Below are 6,664 nucleotides of genomic sequence, written 5' to 3'. Positions count from 1 at the left end.
TGGTAGATGTCTGCCCGCTGAGCAGTCCTCTTGAGTGCTCTGGAGGTGGTGGGAGGTGTGCTCAGCTGCCCTCCTCTGTTCTAGGCCCTGCTTGAGGGGGAGGTATTCCTAGGGTAGTTCAGTTCTGCCGTGAGGCAGGAGGGTCCTTTGTCTTGTGGGTTGAGTGAATGATTTTATGGTTGGGTGGCCACTCGGTCAAACCCTGTGCCCCAAAGAAAGTATATTTGGTGATTTTGTGCCTTTGAGCTTTCCACCAGTTTCAGTTAATGAAGCACAGGAGGAAGATGGTTCCAGTTCATTCAGTGCCCAGCCTGGTGGAGGAGGGTAAGGTTTGATGCCCTGTCCACCATCTCTTAAAAACAAGAAGAAAAGAGCAGCATGGCCTGTAAGCCATGACTGAGCCTCTGCATGTCCTCTTCGCATCTTCTTTCATCCCGTACAGTCTGAAGTGCAAAGCAACACCAAAGAGGTTGATTGTGTCTCATGTATGCCCCTTTCCAGAATATTCCAGCCACCAGAGTTTTAGTGGGTGCTGCCATTAAGAGAAGCCTCTAAGGCTCAGCACCTGGGTGTGGAGTGATCCCCATGACTAGATGTGGAATGAGTCAGCTCGCACATCAGCCCCTAGCAGTGAGAGGGCTCTTCAGTTAATCTCTTCTCCAGGCAGCTGAAGAGTGGGCTCAGCACTGTGCAAGCATGAGTTCAGGCCTCCACCACCTACCGTAAGCAAGGTGCAGCCTTTAATTCCATCTGGCTAGTGAGGGGAAGCAGATGGGTGGGGCACAGATGGTATATCTTGGAGACTCTTGGCTAACCACCATTCAGTAAGCGCCAGCTTCAGTGAGAGAACCTTTCTTGAGATTGATGGTGGAGACAGGGGAGGCAACTCAGTAGGTAAGGCACTGGCCGTGCAAGTGTGGAGACCTGTGTTCCGTCAGATGCCTAGAACTCAAAGGGAGGTACCGGAAGTGTGTATCTGTACTGCCAGTGCTACTGAAGAGATGGGGACCATGCAGGAGAATCCCTAGAACCTTTTAAGCTTAGGCCAGCTCATCTCTCTCAACAAGGTAGAAGGTGAGGACCAACATCTAAAGCTGTGTTCTGAGCTCCATGTGTAGACATGCATGAACTGATTTAAAGAAGCAGAGGGGATGCATGATGTTGACTGTCAGCCCCTACATGCCCAGGTGTTGAAGTAGGAGCAGTGGGCTGCGTTCCTGGTGCCCAGCCACCCGCACGGTTAGCTTTACCCAAAATAATTACACGGAAACTGTGTTCTTTTAAACACTGCTTGGCCCATTAGTTTTAACCTCTTATTGGCTAGCTCTTACATATTGATCTAACCCATTTCTAATATTCTGTGTAGCACCACGAGCTGGCTTACCAGGAAAGATCTTAACCTGTCTGGAGTGGGAGAATCATGGCGACTGTCTGACTCGGCTTCTTTCTCCCAGCATTCTGTTCTGTCTACTCCGCCTACCTAATTTTCTGTCCTGTCAGGGCTAAGGCAGTCTCTTTATTTAACCAATAAAATTAACACAAAACAGAAGACTCTCCCCCATCACCCAGGCACGTGGACACCTGTGTCTGTGTATTATCTATGCACACAAGATTAGTAAGATTGAGCTGTCACACGTTCAGGGGTCTGTGACTGGGCCTTTCTTACACTGGGACCGAGAGATTTGGCTCGAGTCTAGAGACAAGCAGGTGGGTCTGTGGGTAGAGAATGACTAAAGAGTTAACAGTTTGATTTTTTTAATTTGCATTTTATGTACATTGGTGTTTTGCCTGCATGTATGTCTGTGTGAGGGTGTTGGATCCCCTGGAACAGGAGCTAACAGACAGTTGTGAACTGCCATGTAGGTGCTGGGAGTTAAGCTCTCTGGAAGAGCAGCCAGTGCTGTTAACTGCTGAGCCATCTCTCTGGCCCTATGAGGCTGATTCTTGTTGAATGAGGACTAGACATCACTTGTGGTGTTGTGGTTAGCATAAACAGCCCGGTCATAAAGGGTGAGAGGTTTTTGCTGAACTGAAACTCCTGCTTAGTGTTGACCTACATGTTGGGAAGGGCTGTGGGTATCTCTCTGACCTGGGTATCAATGCAGTGGGGCTGGAGTGGACAGATCCCATGGCAGTACTCTCCTGTGCATTAGAGTGGGTGAGAGGTCTGGCCTGGGTGGCAGCAGCCAGGGTTCTTTCCTTGAATCTACAGGTCTTTGCCTAACAGGATCTTCCCTGGCACTCTGCCATGGGAGATTGATGGGCTTGGTTGCTGTGTCAGCTGCCTCACATTTAAACTCTAGGTGGCTCCCAGGGACTCTGCCACCACCTAGCTCCCTGCCGTCTTGCAGTGTACCACCATGGATGGGGCGTGTGGGTTCTCTCCTGCTCTGCTGAAGCAGCTTCTCACTTGGGAACTCCATTTCTGAGACACACACCCTCCCTTGGCCCCCTGTGTCTCACCATGCACAAAACAGGAACCCACATTTCCTGCTAATGGGGTGCTGTTGCTTTTTTTGACCACAGGGTTTTTGTAGCCAGATTGCTGGTACAAGGCTCTGGTGGCATTGCACCGCAGTGAAAGATCTGGCAGGCTGGCTGGCTGCAGAGTTCACCACCTGGCTCTAACAAAGTTTGGAGATTCCTATAGCTCCTTGTATTTTGCTGAGGTTCTAGGCAGCCACCCCGCCCCTGCAGGTGCCTCTACCCCTTTGGGAATCCTCATTTCCTATAGGTTTCTGACATATTTTTCCACTTAGAAATGGTTATATTTTCTTTTGGTTCTGCTTGGGGATGTCAGACTTCTGTTTTTATTTTAGGTAGATCAATGTTTTAGCCCCAGTATTTTAATTGGCAAATTGTAAAGAGCACTTTTTGTTCTTTTTCTTTAGTTTTTGTCCCCCCCCCCCCCCCGTACTGAGGGCTGACTTTAGTAGATTGCAGCGAGGGAGCTGCTGTGCTACATATACCACCCCGACCCAGAAGCAGGGGCTGTGAATGGTTTAGCGCCAGGTTCTACTCCAAGTGACATTTAACATGACAGGTGAGAGGGCGGCCCCCTTTCCGGCTGCACCCCATTTCCCCGGTAAAGAGCACTTTAAAATTGCTTCTTAAATGCAAACTTTTAATATGTGTCTTGTGGCCCATGCTTTTAGTCCCAGTGCTCGGGAGGCAGAGGCAGGATATATGAGGGTTTGAGGCCAGGCTGGGCTATAGAATGAGTTCCAGGACAGCCAGGACTACACAGAGAAACCATATCTTGAAAAACAAAACATACACACAAAATGTGTCTTGATCAATCTACCCCTTCTCATCCACACTATAGGTACTTGCCAACATGTGCCTCTTCCACCTCTATCTCCTGCTTTTGTTTTTGGTAACTGACTAAGTCCAGTTAGTCACGATAAGTCTGCCTGCTGGGATGCTGACTGCTTCCTGCTTGATTTGTGCGCAGATGACCCTGTTGCAGCTAGTGCACAGTGCAGTGTCCAGAAGACAGCCTTACACAGCTCTTCTCCCCAGTCACCCTTCTGCCCTGTGCTTTGTTCCCTGTGTCCGGTTGGTGGGGTGGGGTGGGGTGGGGTGGGGTAGAGATGTCCCTTTAGGGCTGAGCCTCAGTAGTCATTTATTAACCAGTCTGCAGAAAGAAGCCTTTCTAGCTAAGGTTGAAATACACCTAAGTACTCAAGTAGTTTAACATCTTCATTTAGCGAACAACAGTGGTATGTTCCTCTTTAGGTCCTGTGATCTTCAGAGCCATAGGCTGTAGCAGGCGTTCTTTTAGGCCACCAGCCAGCTCCCAAATCCTGTCATGGAACCTTACTAGTTAGGAATGATTAGTTATAAATGCCCTATACTTGTCCTGCTAGTTCTTTCAGCTTATTTTAACCTGTTTCTCTTTATCTACATTTTTGCCCCTGGGCTTTTTGTCTTTTCTTTCATTCTGTATGTTCTACTCCATGTCTGTCTGACAGTTTGGCTGGCTGGCTGGCCCTGGGGTCTTCCTCTCTTTCTCCTTTGTTTTCCTTCTCTCCTCTCTTCCTCTCAAGCCTAGATTTCTCTTACTACTTATTCTTTCTGCCTGCCAGCCCCTCTTATCCTTCTACTTCTAGCTATTGACTGTTGAGCTTTTTATTAGACCAATCAGGTGCCTTAGGCAGGCAAGGTGAAACAGCAACACATCTTTACATTTACATTTAATTAAACAAATGCAGCATAAACAAAAGCAGCACACCTTAACGTAGTAAAAGTATTATTCTACAACACAAACAAACGTAACAGCTTTACATAGTTAAAGTGGTATTCCACAACAATGGGCTTTTGACCAGATTTCTTTCTATCTTTTTTTTTTAAAAGATTTATTTTTTTAATCTATAGTGTTCTGGCACATAGGGCACCAAATCTCATAGATGGCTGTGAGCCTCCCATGTGGTTGCTGGGAATTGACCTCAGGACCTTAACTGCTGAGCCATCTCTCCAGCCCTTGCCCAGGTTTCTAATCAGTGCAGTTATAACCTTCATGCTACTAGTAAATACCAGTGGGCACATCTTGCCTAGTAACCAGTAGGCAAGTACTGAAATCTACAAAATGACGGATGCTTGTGGTGGTGGTGGTGGTGCGTCCAACTCAGAAGTCCAGTGCAGGGCCCCTTTGCGTGCCAGGCAAGCACTGCCCCTTTTTCAAGTGCAGTGAGCTATAGTTTGGTAGAGTACTTGCTTAGCATGCACAGGTCCTGGGTTCAGTCTCCAGGAGCAGAGAGCAGCACATCTAATGTGTGGAACTAGACGACAGTATCAGACCCAGAGCAGCTGCCTTGGCCACACCTGGTTTCTCTCAGATTACACTGGACCAACCCTGTTGCTTGTATAGCTCTGTCAGTCCTCCCCTGGAGTAAGCATTCCCTAGGGACTGATTGGGTGTAACCGTTAAGAACTGTAACTATCAGGTTTGAGAGAGGGCTCAGTTATGAAGAGCACTTGCTGCTCTTCCAGAGGACTGGGGTTTGAGTTAGCATCTGTAGTTCCAATTTCAGGCCCTCTTCCTGCCTTCTGTGTACCAGCATGCAGGAATTACATAGATAAACATGCAGACAAAACACCATGCATGTACAGCTTTTAGAAAAAGGAGCTGTAATAACTGTTCATGAGCTAACTATAGCTAGGCCAGTGTTGCCAGGCTAGATGGTACACTACTATAGTCTGGGTAGCCCAGGGAATTTAGTGAGACTAATAAGATGAAAGAGCAAAAAAAGGGCTCATAGTTTAGCAATAGTCTAGCCTGGAGTTCTAGATTTGATCTCTAGTTCTGACAAAAGAATTTCAAAGGTCAGTAGGTAGGAAACTGGTGGAGTGACTTGCAGAATGCCTCTGTGCTGTGGAATGTTCTGACCAGCCCAGACAATTATCTAGGACTAGCCTCACCATAACCCCAATTAAGAACTGAACTCCAAACTGGGCACGCCTTTAATCCCAGCACTGAGAGGCAGAGGCAGGCAGATCTCTTAAGTTAGAGGCGAACATGGTCTACAGAGTGAGTTCCAGGACAGCCAGGACTGTTACACAGAGAAACCTTGTCTCAAAAAAGAACTGAACTCTTATCTATGTCATAGGTGGGCGTGGCCTACTCGATGACCACTGTATAGGCTTACAGTGGGTGATACTAGGCCCCCAGGGACATCTACATCTGAGTGGTCTTATTCAGAGTGTGAAGTTTTTTGTTTTCCCCTTAAAGACATTTGTGTCTCAGGCTCTCCTGTCTTCACTGGCATAACCATTTCATTTTATTCTTTTAATGAAAAATTGGTTTAACTTTACTTTTTGTATATGTGTATGAGTATCAGTGTGTGTATACTCTGATGTACATGTGGAGACCAGAGGTCGATTTCTGGAGCTGCTTCCGGCCTTCCACCTTGTTGAGGCAGTACCGTGTACTCCAGACTAGCTGGCCCACAGACTTCTTTTTTTTTTAAATATTTTATTTATTTATTAATTATGTATACAGTGTTCTGTCTGTGTGTATGCCTGCAAGCCAGAAGAGGGCACCAGACCCCATTACGGATGGTTGTGAGCCACCATGTGGTTGCTGGGAACTGAACTCAGGACCTTTGGAAGAGCAGGCAATGCTCTTAACCACTGAGCCATCTCTCCAGCCCTGGCCCACAGACTTCTGAGTGATTCTTTAGTCTCTGCTTTTCAGTAGGATTGCTGGAATGACGAATGTGCCCCACCAAATCAAGCCTTTGACATGGGTCCTGGCTGTCAAACTCAGGTTGTCAAGCCATCTCCCTGGTCCCAAACTATTTTCCCCATATGTCTCTGACTTTATTCCTTTTCCTTTAGAAGAAACAGAAGAAGGTAATAAATGTCCAAGTCTCCTGAATCTAGTTAAGTCAGAGGCTGCCATATTTGCAAAAAGAACAAGAATAGCTACATCAAAAAGAGCTAGTAATGTTATATGTTCTGCATTTAACTCTTTTCTCTCCGTTCTTTTTTCTTATCTAAGAAATACTTTTTTGGGGGGGAGTTTGGTTTTTCATTTTTTCAAGATAGAATTTCCCTGTGTAACAGCCCTGGCTGTCCTGGAGCTCACTCTGTAGACAAGGGTGGCCTGGAACTCATCGAAATCTGCCTCCTATAAAGAACTGGTGAGTACAGAAGTCTCTGG

This window comes from Microtus pennsylvanicus, chromosome 1, assembly GCF_037038515.1.
Source record: "Microtus pennsylvanicus isolate mMicPen1 chromosome 1, mMicPen1.hap1, whole genome shotgun sequence".
NCBI classification, from domain to species: domain Eukaryota; kingdom Metazoa; phylum Chordata; class Mammalia; order Rodentia; family Cricetidae; genus Microtus; species Microtus pennsylvanicus.
This window is presented reverse-complemented; position numbering follows the sequence as displayed.